Genomic DNA, 16,026 nt, shown 5'->3' on the forward strand with positions numbered 1-16,026 from the left:
ACAAGTGGTTCGTGAAATAAGAGGACAAAGCCTCTAAATCTAAGCTCCATTTGACTGACTTTTAACGATAAAGCAGTATCAGTGGTTGGCGATGGATCGGCTAGCTAGAGACAGCCCCAGGCATACTGAGGCATTGATGAATTTGCCTCCACTTGCAATCAGATCAATTGGAAGGCTGGACGGTCTATTGGCTTACAGGAACAGCGTCATCTAGAGCTGCACAAATATCCTATTTGTGCAGCTGATAAAGCCAATTTTTTTTTGTTGTTGCTGCCTTCACAACACGCCATAGTACTGTGATTTGGCCCACTCCCCTGGCTGCCTTTCTTGAGTCATGGGAGTCTAAAGCTCGGGTGGGGTGAGGGGGGGGGCTCCCTTTTTCTTTCCTCCAATAGCAATGTTAATCTCCCTCTTTCCCCCTCCTCTCTCTCTCTCACCATGCCATTGAAGTCAAGTATTTTGCCACACAATGACACTCATTATTGGTGGGAACCCACATTGCAGACCAACAGGGAAAGACGAAATTAAAAAAGAAAGAAAGCTGCAAGTAGGTTAAGAGCCTCTTGAAATAAAGGCAACATGATGTTTATGGCTGAATCATAACCCCCCCCCCCCAATGGTCTGGAGAGAGAGCAAGGCCCATTGGTGGGGATGCAATTGACTTAAGTTTATGTAGCTACAAAGTAAAGAAACAAATTGTCTCAGCTATTTAGGGCCGGTGAAGCCAGGAAAGGGGGCGGCATATTCTCTCTTTGCTTTGCCTTTTATGTTCCAAAGCATGAACTGGTTCAGGAAAGTAGAAATAAGCTGCCAATTGGAAGAACGTAAAGACTGTGTAAAGAAGGATGAGGGGGAACGCTTACTTCCAATCTAAAAGATTTGGCCGGTGACCCATTCATACTTTTCTTAGTAGCCAAGGTTACGAGAGTTTGTGGAATCTGATGTTTACATGATAGGAAATCCCACTTAGATCAGTACAGCTTACTTTCATACAAACTCAAGCAGAAGAAGAACTCTGACGATTGCTATTACAAAGTAGTCCTTCCCCCCCATTGTTTCACTGCTTCTTCCTGTAAGACTGGGGCGGAACTGAATCCTTTCCTCTTTAACACCAGGGTGAGGCGTAGAGACAGCACTACTACAGCCAGCTCCCTTTACATTAGTAGTATAAGTATTAGCACTTTGGGAAATCAATGTAGCTGTTACGGTTTGGTGATTGCTAGCAGAGGTGACCCTTCACCCAATGTATGGGGTTGCACTAGCTAGAGCTGAGCAGTAGGTACCATGTAGCCAAGGAAATTGGAAGGCTGCACTCCAGATGGATGGATAAAATCGGGACACGATGTGCCCTTTGAATACGTCTCACTACACTTGCAGAATGCTTTTGCTGGGGCCTTCCGTCTTTAAGCCCTTAACCAAATTCCACACAGCGGCATAAATAATTTGAAATGGGTGTGAGCTTCCAGAAGTTACTGTGACACAACAGCAAATATCAGAACGGGTTTTTTTTGGTTAAAAAAAAGAAAAAAGACATGCCTGTCAAAGACTTGATGGATGGCATAGTATCTTGAAAGCTACCAAAGAGATGTGGGGTGCACTTAGGCAAAGTGGACTCTCAAGGCGTGAACTTTATTCACTGCAGTAATAATTGCATTTGCCATGTGTGTTTAACCAGATGAGTAGTGGTCTCAACACACTGCAAACCCAGGCCAAAATTCCATGCTGTACTCCAGGTTTAACATTCCTCATCAGCTGGACCAGGAAGAGAGGTTACAGGTCAAGTTACAGTATGGAATCTGGCATCTTGAGCAGTCTGAAAAATAATGCTGGTATTGTTTTGTCTTTTTTTAATCTAACCCCCCCCCCCCCAAAAACGGGCTTGGTTCATGTAGCACAGTGGTTCCCAAACTCGGCAACTTTAAGCAGAGCTGGCTGGAGAATTCTGGGAGTTGTAGTCCACAAGTCTTAAAGTTGCCGAGTTTGGGAACCACTGATGTAGCACATTTGACTAAGATGTGGCACTAGGCTCAAGTTTAGCCCAGGAATGTCAAACTGATGGTGTTATGCGTAGGCCATGCCCACCCGAGTCCTGCAAATGGGCAAAATGTTGTGACAGCAATGTGACGCCATGAGTTTTGACACCCATGGTTTAGCCGGTTATATGAACCCGAGCCACCATATTAAACCAGAGTCTGCTCAGAGCGTACTGTTTGAACAAGGCATGTGAACACAGCAATTATATCTTGTTAACCAAGGTCTAGGATGTTATCTGAACCCAGCCTTGATTTCCTTGGACGTCTGCCACAGGATAAACAAGTTATTCACTGGTAGTGCTAGACAGGATAAGGTATGGTATGTGCACACGCCCAAGAGCCAGTTTTCCCTTTTAAGCTACTGGAAAGTTGCTTATTTTTGCTCTAGGAGGTTAAATCTTTTATCACATTTTTGCACCAAGGCCCAGGTTGATTTATTTAGTAACAAAAAGATGCCCATATGTTCTTAAATCATGCATCTAAGCCAATTAGCATTAAAAAAAAATCCAGAGGGCATGTAACAGTGGAGATGTAGGCCTACCCACAGGGCAATACTGCATGCATTTAAGTGGCATCTCCCCTCAGACCAAGGCAAGGACATCCAGTAGCAGATTCTGGGGAAGAACTGAGTGCCTTGAAAATTACTTTACCCATGTATCCAATTAGCCTGACATGCTGGTGCTAACCAGGAAAAGGATTCCATTTATTTTATTTATTTACAGTAATCTTTTGTACCGCCTACTCCATATACACGAGACTGGTCAACATTAAAAAAAAAAACCCAGCCTGCTCAATGTTAACAGTAGAAAGTATTTGTCAAGTTTATTTCTCACCCAGTGACTTCAGGCAATGTAACATACTGCTAACCAATTAAAACAGTAAACATTGCAAGTGGGATCCCATCCTAGATCCCATCAGGTGGTTGAAGACAGGATCCGCAGCATGCCAGCTCCTGATGGCCCCTTTGGGATGGGTAGCTGTAATTGGGAAGAGGCAGCCACTTAACCTGCCCCCATGCCAGGTCAAAATCGGTATCTTGATTTGGAAGCAAACTGGTCACGAAGTAGAGATATAACCCATATCCAGGGGTGGGATTCAGCCAGTTCGGGGGAACCAGTAGTTCCGGTGAGCAGTTGGGCCTACCTGCCCTTTCCTGTCCTAGATTCCCGGTTTTTTACCTCAGCTGATTCACGTGCCATAGTGGATTGCCTTGTGTCAGCTGCTTTACTCACAGGTGCTGACATAAGGGCTGATATAAGTAAGTGCTGATGCCGCTGCATTTTGTACCAGGTTAAATAAAAAATTAGTTGCTGATAACCCTCTGGATTTCAAAAGGAAGGTTTTTCCACCCTGTTCTGAATCACAGCAGATCTACGTGCCACAAGTAGTCATCAACTTACAGCCATTCATTTTGTGACCAAACTTACAGCAGCAACTGAAAAAAGTGACACGTCCAGTTTTCAGCATCCCACATGATCAAAAATTCAGGCGCTTGGCAACCGGCATTTAATTTACAATGATTGCATTGATCTGCAACTTTCTCAGCTGGCTTTTGATAAGCAACGACGACAGGGGGAAGTCAGATTCAATTAACTGCACTGATTTGCTTAAGAAATGTGGCCAAAAAAGAAAAGATCATAAAATGAGGTGCAACGCATTTAACCGCCTTGCTCAGTAGCAGAAATTTTGGGCTCAACTGTGGTAAGTGGAGGACTGCCTGTACTCCAGAGGCAGATATTTATTTGACAAAATAAAGCTAAAGAACTTGTTTAGTGTGAGTTTTCTTGAAGGCAGACACATTTTAAAAAGAGATTGGACAATCTTTTATCTGGAATGGTTTCCTGCTTGAGCAAGGGGTTGGATTGGAACTCCTCCCAGGTCCCTTCCAACTGTTATTTTTCCCCCCAAAATTATCTGGATCTGCTGCCCATAAACACATTTCAGCCACCAGATGTCTCTCCTCTCTGTTGGGCCAGATACGGTCAACAGCTGTGCCAGTTTCCTGTTCACCACATCCTGGCGGCAGCAGAGGCTCCCTTGCATTGTGGGTCTGAAATGGGAGGGAGGAACACGGCTGATGTGGGATTTTTTTTTTTATAAATATAAAAAAAGGGAGGGGGAGCACAGTATCTCAGCCCTGCAGAAGGCAGGCTTTTGAAGCATTTCCTGTGCTGTTTTCTAAGGCCATTACAGCCACCCATTTGTATATTCAAGTCGCCTACCAAACAATACTGCTGTTTTATGAGACATCAAACTCCGTAAGCCCTTAAATCAAGAATTGCTGTATCTTCTTCTGATTTATAGGAGGAAGAGAGGGTGAAACATGGAACATAAATGCACAAGGCTTTTAGCAGATATGACAATTCCCCTCTCCCAAATACCTCCTCCCACATAAAAACAGAAAAAGTGTTGTTTCTAGTTTAAAAAGCAGTAGTCCTCAAAGACAAAAAAATGCCCTATATATTGTTGATGCAATATATATGTAAATATATATATACACACACACACACACAATGTATGTATGTATATTATATATATATTAAAAATATATATTTTTCTAGCCACTATTCTTTAAGACTGCGAACACAAAATATATAAGGAAAGGCATCTATAGAGGAACCCCAATATTTGCAGAGTATTAAGATGCGTCAGTCTCTTTAAAAGTTTTGATGCCTTAAGAATTAAGTACATTCAGTGTGCCTGTGGTAACACAGTATTGAGGACCCAACTATAAAGGGGACAGCAATTCCTAGAAAATGGCCGGCTGAGAAAATACAGCTTGCTATGCAGTAGCTTCCTCTTCCAGGCCTTGTTTTCCCATGATTACATTCTGTATTTTGGGGGAGGTACTTCACCTCCGGTTATCCTCCCAAAAAATCTATAAAAATACAGGACCTACATACAGTTTTCACTGTACAATGTTGTAATATTCTAGGGCTGGGATTTCAAAGTAACATCTGCCCAAGCTTTTGCGATTGCCCGACTCACCCTAAAGATAAACCCACAGTTCAAATTACCGTAGTACATCATGGATCTGATGCAAATCTACAGAAATCCACAAGGAAGCAAAAACTCCAATGAGTTTTCAACCAGGAACCTCTTGGGGAAGCATTTAGGATGGCTACTCAGCCTTACGTGGATGCAAATTTTACTGGAAATGCCACTTAGGGGTAAATGATTGAACCAGAAGCTCCTCATTCTCATCGGTAATCCAGCCCGCTTCAGGTTGCAAGATTTCGTGGAAACAGAACCATCAAAAGAAGGGGGGGACACATTTGTACATACCGTTGTTAAAGGCTTATTATTATTTCGAATGCTAAAAGCCCTATAGCATTATTATTATTTTTTGCTCAGAGATACTCAACCAGACCAGGCAAACTGCAACCAAAGACTAAACACGAAATAAAATGTGTTTACCGTGACTTCAGAACTAGCTTTGTGTACTGTACGGCAAACTGATTTAAATGCGATTTTTAAAATTCAAGCATAACTTGAAGGAGGTTCCCACAATATGGCCAATCCAAGCAACGTCTCGTCTGCCTATATATAAAGGAAATTAGGCAAACCTATGTGGAGTCCGCCGCAAATTTCAAAGATCAATCCAACGCACGACCTATATATAGCATTTCGTGTGGAATCTTAAAACCACGACCTTATAAATAGCATTGCGTGTGAATGTAACCCACCTCTTTACGAGGTGCAGCCTTCCTCAGTAAGGGCCCGGTGGGCCCTTGCAAGGGCAAAACCGAGGAGGGGGGGGAAAGGGAGGTGGGCTTACAAGTAGTTCGAATCCCGACACGCCCATGAGGATTTTTTTTTCAGCTGCAGCAACATAACACGCAACGCCAAGAACGGATGGAAGGGGGTGGGAAGTACTGCAAGTTAACCGGAAGGCTCCCACTTTGTACGAAAGGAGGGGAAGCCAAGCTGTCCTCGTCCCCCCCACCTTTCCCCACCCCCATATACGATAGGGATCTTTTTTTTAAAAAAAAATGCGGCGTCCCTGACGCGCGTGGCACCTCGCCGATCTCCGCCCAGCGGATCCAAAATTGGGGTGGGGTAAACAGGCGATGCCCCACGGGCTACCATCTTGGCTGCAACAAGACGAAAGAAAGGGCCTCCGCAGAGCTGACGGAAAAGCGCGTTTTCCAACCATCAGCATCGGCTTGCAAAACCTCCACGCTCGGGGAGGATGGGGGGGGGGAGGAAAGGGCGCGTCGTCCGCAGAGGCGGCCGAAGCCACGGTGCAGCGCAGGGGAATCGTCGGAAAGGACAAGCTCAGGGACAGCTCGCGAGGCTTTGCAGCGCCCAAGCTCTAACCTACCGCCTCCTTCCTAAAAGGCGCGTCCAGCATAACCTTAGAATAGCCCAACCCCCCTCTCCCCCCCCGCTTTTTTTCTTTTTCCTGGCGCGAATCTTCCCCGCAGTCCCCCTCCCCGTCCGCCCTCCAAGCTATGCTACCCGGGCTCGCGCATGCGCCGCCCGCTCTACCTCCCCCCCCCAGCCGTGCCTTCAAGTGCGCATGCACGGAGGGCTTTCCAAAGCCAGCGCTTGAAACCGCCCCCCCGCTCCCGTCCGCTCTTTCCCCATGCCACGTGTCCCCAAGCAGCGCTCGGCCCCCACGTGGGACTGGCCACGACGAACCAATCAGAGGATCGCCTCGCCCTTGAGCACGTAGGGCAGGCAGCCCCACGTGCGCAAACGCACGGAGTCGAGCCGGGTTCTCCGGCGTAAAGAGAGAGCGAGCGAGAGCCGTTTCCAATCCTTTTCCGCCTTTACTCCTCTAAACAATCAGGCGCTCACCTCACTGGCTCGGTTGTGAAAGTGGGGAACGACCCGCACTTTATTTTTATAGCTCTGCTGAGGCGGACGCGGAAGAGTGACAGTTCCAGTAACCAATGAAGTCATGGTTCTATTAAGGTGGGGCGGAGGTTGCCCGAGACGCTCGGGTTACAGAGAGCCGAAGGGGAGGACCCGTTTTTCCTAGAGAAGGAGGACAAACGTGGCCAATAGGAGGCGGGGAAGAGTCAGGAGGTGTTGCTGAGAGAATGAAGTGGGTGGAGATCGTGCGGACAGGCCAGCCAATGAATCGACCCGGTGGGCGTGCCTGGGGCGCCCCTGGCGCCAGCGCTGGGAATCCCCGTGCGCTCAGTGCCGTTTCCGCCCGGCCTGCTGAGGAGGAGCTGTTGGCTGCTCACTGTTGCCGCGGAGGGGGAGGGGCTCCCGTAGCTGTTGCTCTGTGGAGCTGAGGCTTTCGGTCCGGCCACCTCTCTAGGAAACGCCGTGGCGCCGAGCAGGGCCTAACGCCGGGGGCCCGAGCAACGGGCCGGACAGGTCAGCCAAAGCAATTGAAGAAGAGGAAAGGTGCCTGTGGGCCGAAGGGGCCACTGTTGGGAGAAGGGGGACGTGGAGGGGGAGGGGCGGGAAAACTTAGAGGGGGCTTTTTTTTTGCGGGTTCTCTCCTCTCTTCCAAGCCCTCGGGCCGCTTCTCTCACGCACCCTGCCTCCCGCCTTCCTTCCTCAGCTTCCAACCCCAGGAATCCCCGCTTGAGGAAGGGTACGTGTGGTAGGGGTGGAGGGGGGTGGGTGGGGAGCCAAGTATTAAAAAGAGTCGTTTTTCCAGGGGAAATGGAGCCCCCCCTTGCATTTTATGTGGAGGGAAGGAAGAAGAGGAGGAAAACCGAGGTCTGCCTCCCATATCCCTGCGTCTCCCTAGCCTGGGAGGCGTCTGAGTGCAAGAAGAGAGAGAGAGGGGTGTGAGGGGATAAGGTGGTGGTGGGGAGAAGAGAGGAAGGCTGGAGGGGAATCCCCGCCGAGCCCCGCACGGAGGGAAGTCGGGGAGGGGGGCGAAGGTAGGGCTGCTTTCCGTTTTGCTACCACCCATCCCCCCATCTTCCCTCGGGGGCTGGGGATGAGAATACACACACACACACACATATACACATTGCATTATGGCAGGCAGTCTTGCTCTTTTCCCCTCCCCCTCCCACACCACCTCCACCTGTCTTGATTTTGGGGAGGCGGGTGGCTGATGGAGCTGGTTGGTGGAAAGGGCGTGTGTGGCTGTGGGGGTGGTTGGTTGTATGGAGGAAAGGAGAACGTGGGGTGGTGGGGGGTGGGGAGGAAGGAAGGAGGGAGGGCGGGTGAAGGGATCCCAGTGCAGGCACTGTGTATGTAGGGTATCTCGGTTCCCAGACTTGGGTGCAGCCGGTGGGAACCAGCCAGTCCGATCACACGCATTATATGGGGGAGATCTTGAGGGGAGGGAAACGGGGGGAAATTCTTCGTTTGGGACGAAGGGAGGGGAGTTGGGGGGCTCCCGCTTCCAAGCAGCTGGTGTGCCAGGAAAGAGTGTGTGTGTGTGTGTGTGTGTGTGTGTGTGTGTGTGTGTGTGTGTGTGTGTTACTCCTGGGCGAGTTCACCGCTGCCTCCCCTCGTTCCTTTCCTCCTCCTCCTCCATGTGCTGAAACAGCTTCCCCTGAGCTGCTCCTTCCTTCCTTCCCTCCCTCCCTCTCCTCGCTGTCTGCTTCTGACTTGCTGGCTCCTTCAGGCAATGGGGGAGGAGGTGTTTGACCTGCATTTTCTGCTTTCTCATGGTGCTCGTGTAAGCCATGGTGGAGCACTTTAATCGACCCTTTCTCTCTCTTCCTTTCCCCTTCTTTCTTTATTTCCCCCCTCTGCTGTTGGAAGCCGAATATGTGGCCTGATTTTCGTCGTTTGTCCCGTGTGTTTGTGTGTATACGTGTACAGTGTTTCTTTTTTTTACGGAAGCTGTGCTTTCGGTTGGCACGTCTGGATCCCAGCACTTTTTTAACTGGCAACTCTGGTTCCCTTGTAAACACAGCAATAGTGCTGGAGCAAGGTCGTCGGAGCCCCTAGTCTCCCAACAGTTGTCCTTCGTGCCACCAGCGCTTAGGACTTGAAACAGAGCTGTCTTGTGTTTGTGAGGAGTCCTTTTTTTTGAATTGGAGGAAGATGATTTTGTTTTGAGGGAAGGGGGTTGTGAAGGCAGAGAATCTTTTAAGAAATGCATTGCTGTGAGACATTTTGGTGCATACAATTAATTGGGGGGGGGTTTCCTGTACCAAAGAAGTAGCTCTCTCACACCCCCTGTTTAGTGAGATCTTTGCAATAAAGAAGAGAAATATACTACTGAGTTTCCTTCTTTAAATAATAGCCCTTGCAGGGCCTCCTGCAAATTCTTTCCCTGGTAGTATTTTAGGTTCATAGGCAGAGGTGCAGAACAGTAGAATATATTGATTTTGTTTTGGAGGGGGATGAGGCTGCAGTTCCAATTTTTTTTTACAAATATCTGTTTTGGCTTGCAGAAATGTTTTCTAACTGAGCCTTCTGTGGGGGACTGTGGATATGGGTCAGGGGAAGACAAAGTTGTATTACTTCCTTAATGGTGTGTAGGATTATCCCTTTTCACCTATGAAGGTGACATCAGACACTGCCCCTCCCACACACGAACACAGCTCGCCTAGGAAGTAGGTTTTGCAGCTGTCTCTTCCAGCACAGAGGTGACTGAGGAGGGTGTTTTGCCTTGTGTCCTGTGGGTGTGTGTTCAAGGCAGTGACAAGCAGCTAATGTTGGCTCTGGAGCTTTGGTTGCTACGTGAGAAGCTTCAACAGTGTTGGCTGCTGTCTCTAGGGAAGGACAACAGCAAAACCTCCATTAGTGCTGCACTTAGGAGATGGCTGGTTCACATACTGAAAAGGGATTCTTCATTAGGGCATGAAATTCGGAACCAGAAGATGCCTTTTCCTACTCTGCACAAATATTTTTCCTGAATTTCATTTGGATGTCGTTTAGAAATCAAGACATATCCTCTCTCTCATTTGCAAGATCGTGAGAATTTATCAGATACTCTATTCCTAAAGTGAGAGAGATGCAGTCCCTGTAGCTGCAGTTTCTCTCTGACTTTACCCTCCCTCCAGTAAACAGAGAGCCAGATGCTTTCCTTATTGTTTGTAGGTCTCTTTCCTCCCCTTGCTTTGCCTGGGCCTCACTTGCCTTATTGAGAGGAATTTCTGCTTTGTGTAATGGGTGTGTACAGCAGACACAAGTCTTGCACTGAGAAGATTTTCCATTCATGGCATGTGCAGCCAAAATATGGCACATCTTGCCCTTCCAAATATCATAAGAACGTAGTCTCATGAATGTGAAGGGGAATTACACCTACCTACCTAGCTAGACAAGAAATATATGCTGAATTGCTTAAGCCAGGTTTTATATCTGATATCCTCCGTATCTCATAAGTACAAAACAATGGTTATAGTATCTTTCTGGTACTAAATGTTACTGTCCAGTTTCAAAATCTTGTAGACTTACTATACAAGTCTCAAAATTGTGATATTTATCCTAGTTTCATTCGAGAGACAAATAAGGTAGAGTGGATTTTCCTAAGAAAGCTCTGATAGTTGCTAAGGGAATTTAGATCCTTCCTTGATACTTGGTGGCCTGCTTGGTCTATCAGGAGGCATAGTGCCGAAGTGGCAGTTAAATGGTAAAACACAGGCCTGATTTTCATCGTAGGAATGGTGTAAGGGGAGGGTGCCTGCAGGCAGTAATGATATCAGTGTTTTTTTGGAAGTAACTTCTTAATGGTTGAGAAAACGGAAAACTATAAAGCATAGTAGCAGAAATACATATCTCCATTCTGTTCTCCACAACAGTTTCAGCCTTTAAAATGGCAGTGTGCAGAATTTAAATTGGTGCTCAGTTTTGTTTTATTTGTAAATTCTATTGAAATGTAGTGAGTGGCTCCATGTTCTGTTCAAATTGAAACTAGAACTACTGTACTTATAGCATAACTTTCCTCTAATCAGCATCTTGATTTTAGCACACTTATAAAGATAAGGTACAGTAAATGACAGCCAATAGAAATGAAGCCTTAACTTTTAGAGGTCTTCAGTTTAAAACTATTAACCATTTCAAAGAAACCATTCAGCTAATATCATACTCTTCTTGCCTTATCTTCATGTTAACCTCCTCAACTAGCAAGTATCAATACATTCAGTAGGGAGTTTTGTCTCCTATGTTTATCATTCAGCGCTTTGTTTCTAGTTTGCTTTTGTAATGGAAGATAGCTTTATGTTTAGATATTATACTTGGTCTTTAAAAATGTAAAAAGCAAAAAGACATGCAAGGAAGGAACAATGAGTCTGTGATTCAGGTGGATAAATACCTGGATGATACAGTTGTGGAATGATTCCCTGGGATCTATTGGGTGAAGAATTTAGTCCATGAGTTTAATATCCCTGCTATAAGGTATTGCTATTTTTAATCATAATGGAACATTCTTGGTTTTTGTCAGCATGGTCACTAATTAGCAGTTTACTAAGAAAACTATACTGATTGAACTGCATCTCTCTTGTCATTTAAAATTGAATTACCTTTCTTTCCTGAAATCACAGGAACCACAATGAAAATATTAAATGAAACATGAGATTATAAGCTTAGTTGATGGGGCTCTTAACGAAGGGAGGCAGCCTGATGCCCATTGATACCAAAGTGGCCACTGACTCATCCCTAGTGCCTGCCTAGTCCCCTGCTACAGCTTCTTTCTGCAAAGCAAAACATAAAATCTTTAACTTGATATTTACTTCAAAGAATGGCTGAGGCTTCCTTAGAAATTTGAAATGGAGGATGGCTTCAACCTAAAGCTTTGTTTTAAAAAACAATTTGTATCCTTGGGGACTCGGAAAAGTAGTTGACAGCAGTTTCACCAGTTTTCCTTCCCTAAAAATGTGAGGATTTGAGAGCCAGACACCTTCCTTGACTATCATTTGTAAACTGGGAAACTCACATAGCAGCCATTTTGTAAGAACACTCACTGCATTTCAAGTGTACCAACTTGTCCAAGAGGCTGTGTATGTCCTTAATAAATCCTTAAACTTTGAGGAAGTTTGAAACTATGGCAATGCATTGTTTTGGAACTTCTAATCATGTTTACAAAAATTAAGATGGTAGAAATGATTTAATCATTTCTCTCCTAATGTGAAAGAATGAAGAACTGAATGAAATGCACAGGATTTGGAAAATTGGAAAGATATTTATTTATCAAGCTTATATAGCCAACTATATTTTCACCATGCTAGCTATCTGATTTATATTAAAGATAATTCTGGAAAACTACTCTTGTTATCCAGAGAGCACATTGCTGTAATGTGAATATAGAATAATAATGTGTAATTCACATTACAGATATGTGAATATCTGTAGAATATAGAACTAGAATATAGTAACAGTAGTACTGTTTTGGAATATTTCTTAGAGCTGGAGAGTTGATTGCAACTCACCTGTATATCTAATGGGGGGAAAAGATTTACAAAATATAAAATATAAACTGGAATAAACTAAATGAATATCTCAAGTAACTATTAAATACTTTAACTAAAAATGGTTGCCAGCTTAAATTTGTTTGCCTTAAAAAAACAGAAACATACTTTAACTACTATAGTTATCACATTTTTAGTTTCTTCATCAGGGCTGTCTACATTAACAAGATCATGTGACCTAAACTTTTTTAGAACTAAGTTAAGAAGCTAATTTTGAGTACTTGCAAGCAGAGCTACTGAAATTTTGGATTGCATTTTTGAGACTAATTTGCATCTAGATGTAAGTATACAGAGAACCTATATCTTGGTATATTGCTTGATATAATATTCTTAATGGAGACTATTCCTGTCTGCTTTTGTGATATTTCTGCCAAAGGAATGGGCATCTTTTATATTTTCTAGTTGTTGGTTTCACTGCAAAGATGGAGTGTTATTATCAAAGATCTCATAGCAAATTTGAAAATAACTAAATCTGATTTGACTATAGAGCTTGAATATATATTTCTATATGTGTAGGTGGCTGAAAACAGAAGGCTTTCCCATACTTCGGAATATATAACTTGCCTTTTGAACATTTGAAGCCTATTGGTAGTTAGATGAATAGCCTTCAGGTCACATAAATGAAGTTTGACATTTTTCTACTGTAGAGGATTCCCATTAACAGTATTCAGAAGTAATGTTTGTTCCACTGGACTCAGCCTAAGGGTAGGACTTGACTAAATTGCTAAGAATATTAGTCTACTTTTAAAATATAGCCAAATAATGCAGAATATTCAAGTTATTTTTTTCATGATTTAAAATTTTCATAGATGCCCTTCTTTTACCAATGCATTGTGCTGAAGGGTTGTACATTCATATTATTTCCCCAGAGATTAAATTTGTTCCAGTTTTCTGTTCCAATGATTCATACTGAAAAAATATTTTAAAAAGAAACTTGTAGCTTAAAAGTAAACCTCTGACTGATTGCTCTCACTAAAAACTCATACTATGAATAGAAAGACAGCTGAACTAAATAATTGAACATTTAAAGGGAAATGTTTAGAAGTTATTAAAACATTTATCTTGTGTTTAAAATCTAACTTATTTTATTTTATGCAAAAATAGCCAATTCGGTCTAATGGCATCAGGCTAAAAACCAGGATAATATGAGTTTTAGTTTTGTCTTACACATGGAAGTCAACTGGGTGACCTTGGGCCAGCCATTCTCTCTCAGCCAAACTCACTGCACAAGGTTGTTGTGAGGAAAATAGGAGGAAAGAGTATTATATGTTTGTTGCTTTAAGTTATATATAAAAATAATAAGTGGGGTAAGAAGTCTAAAATTAATAAATTTAAAAATACAATTCTTATAAACCTCAGGGTCTGTTGGAATTGATTTTGTGCCTTGAAAACAATTTCAGAAAAAAGCAGATTAAAATGGTGGCTTTTAGCCATAAATCAGACATATTTAGTCTAAACTGAGCTTTCCTACAGGCCATGCAAATCAAGGTAATTTGAAATTAGATAGCCAGTCTTTCAAGTTATGGGAAAACATTTTGGTAAGCTTTTAACCTAATATAAATTGATGTTTAGAAATTTTTATTTTAATCTATATACATAGAGAATAGGACGACTAAGCAAGTGACTTTAGAATAAGCGAATGAACACTTTAATTTGCATTGTCATACTCTCACATATATTCTCTGTCTAATACAAAGTTTGTATATCTATATTATTACCTATATTATATAACTTGGTGTCTTACATATAAATCACGTGTGATAACTTGGGACAAAAGTCCAAGAAATATGCCTTATTCTATCATCTATTAAATTGTTTTTGAGAAGCAAGCTGTTAAGTGAATATTAGTCAGTTCCTTTGTTCTTTGTCAAAAATGGTCACAACTTTGTTATTTCCTTCCGATCTCAAAATTCTTGCTATGTTTCCTGAATGACTTATGACAATTTATGTTGCCTTTCCATCATTGTACTGTAGTGTACCTTGTAATTCTCACTTTGAATTCACTGCCATTCACTGACCTAGGGGTATCGCCAAGCCATGTGAGCGCCTCTTTGCCGCTGCCCGTCTCTCGAGTCTTGGCGCCTTTGAAAATACCAGTGAATGGCGCTCTGCACGACTGGAGAAGGGGGTTGCCCAAGCAGCTCCCACTTGTGCGCCTCCCAGCCTCACGATGCCCCAGCCCAGCTCTCCCTGCAGAGCCAGAGCAATGGCGCCGCCGCCATCCCAGCATGGCTTTTTCTGCAGCTTCCAAACGGAGTCTTCCAGCAGTAGCCGCTCTGGGCGTATGCTCTACGCTCTGGGAGTATGCTCTGCCGGCAGCCGACTCACAACCTCATGGCTGTTGTGTTGCATTGCTGCGACAGCGTAACACAGCCGTTCGCCTCTGAGGCTATGCCCAGCTCTTTGGGAGCCTGCTCGCAAGAGAGCAGCTGCCCGGCAACCCCAAAACAATAAACCCTCCCTTGATAATAAGGCCCAAGCCATATTTTGTGGATAAAAAGAAAATAAGACCCTGTCTTATTTTCGGGGAAACACAGTAGTTTAGCAATAGCAATAGCAGTTAGACTTATATACCGCTTCATAGGGCTTTCAGCCCTCTCTAAGCGGTTTACAGAGTCAGCATATTGCCCCCAACAACAATCTGGGTCCTCATTTTACCCACCTCGGAAGGATGGAAGGCTGAGTCAACCCTGAGCCGGTGAGATTTGAACAGCCGAACTGCAGAACTGCAGTCAGCTGAAGTAGCCTGCAGTGCTGCATTTAACCACTGCGCCACCTCGGCTCACTTTCTTAGTATCATGCTTTATTTTCATTTAGTAAATTATATTTAACTACAGGTAGTATTGCTGATGTTTTGGATAGCTTATTTTTATTAAAAAATAATTTATTTCAAATTAGCTTAAACTTATTCCTAACTTATTTGTTATCATTTAAGTAGGGTAGCTAAAACAAATACATTTTCAAACAAAGGTTTCTACCAGTTGGTTTATGTAGTTGTTAGTCAACATTTCCTGTTTGCTGGAATGCTACAGGCTCTGGTCAAGCTATTCCGGTTTCTTGCTTGGTTAGCTTTAATATGCTGAGCAAGCCCCTGTTTCTAAAAAATGGTTGAATTGTCTTACTTACACTGTACAGGTCAGATAGAGTTTTCTTTTGTGTTGAGTGCTAGTAAATGAAATTAAGATTTTGAACTCTTTGCTGTAAGTGAAAAACTATTCGTTCTATTAACATGATGTGAATACATTTTTTATATGGCTTATTTTTTCAGTATGTATGAGAAAATTAGTTATCATGCATACAAGTGGAAGAATTTTAAGTATAACCTCATTTGTTCTGTAATAAAGATATTGAAATATGTCTATATTAATCAACAACTTTCTGCTGTCCAGATGTTTTTGACTACACTTTTTTTTGTATTTTATCCTCATGCTTCTGGTTAGTGGGGAATGATGCCTAAGATATGAAATATTAGCCTCTGCTATATGACAGGCTTGAGGCCTTATCACCCGATGATGGATGTGGATGGGAGAAATCTTCATCCACGCTATAAATGGGTCAATTTCAACAAGATTAAATGAAAATGATAGTTATAGAAGATCTGTAGTAGCTTGTTTTCCCTGTGCATTTTTGGCTAATGAACACTACAAATC

At 43.6% G+C, this 16,026-nt stretch overlaps 1 protein-coding gene across 3 annotated transcripts in view; it reads left to right on the forward strand.

Moving 5' to 3' along the window:
* The first annotated feature begins 7,203 nt into the window (after positions 1 to 7,203).
* Positions 7,204 to 16,026, forward strand: part of SETD5 (SET domain containing 5) — a 69,290-nt gene continuing 60,467 nt past the window's right edge. For 2 of the 3 annotated variants that reach the window (XM_014066733.2, XM_014066735.2), the window contains exon 1: positions 7,204 to 7,367. The gene's annotated coding sequence lies outside the window, so the exon portion shown is untranslated. Of the gene's footprint in view, positions 7,398 to 16,026 lie in introns of all 3 variants that reach the window. The other variant, XM_014066734.2, reaches the window with a different exon arrangement.

Source organism: Thamnophis sirtalis, unplaced genomic scaffold (genome assembly GCF_051295495.1).
Source record: "Thamnophis sirtalis isolate CommonGarterSnake01/CBP01778 unplaced genomic scaffold, rThaSir2_p1.2 scaffold_3, whole genome shotgun sequence".
NCBI lineage: Eukaryota > Metazoa > Chordata > Lepidosauria > Squamata > Natricidae > Thamnophis > Thamnophis sirtalis.